This window comes from Micropterus dolomieu, linkage group LG23, assembly GCF_021292245.1.
Source record: "Micropterus dolomieu isolate WLL.071019.BEF.003 ecotype Adirondacks linkage group LG23, ASM2129224v1, whole genome shotgun sequence".
Classification (NCBI taxonomy): domain Eukaryota; kingdom Metazoa; phylum Chordata; class Actinopteri; order Centrarchiformes; family Centrarchidae; genus Micropterus; species Micropterus dolomieu.
The window spans coordinates 19,490,258-19,490,460 of NC_060172.1; positions in this window are offsets into that span (position 1 = coordinate 19,490,258).

Consider the following 203-nt stretch of genomic DNA (forward strand, 5'->3'; position numbering starts at 1 on the left):
CTTTTTAAAGCAGTGTGGAAAGTCCGTTTTTATCTCTGGTCCCATTCCCACAGTTGGTCGCGGTGCTGGCCGCTTCAGTAGACTCCTTGGCCTCCACGACTGGCTCCAGTCCGCCTGCAGGGCTCACCGTGTGTGTTATGTGGATAATTTTAATAGTTTCTGGCAAAGAATGTCTCTTTTTAAGACAGACGGACTTCACCCAA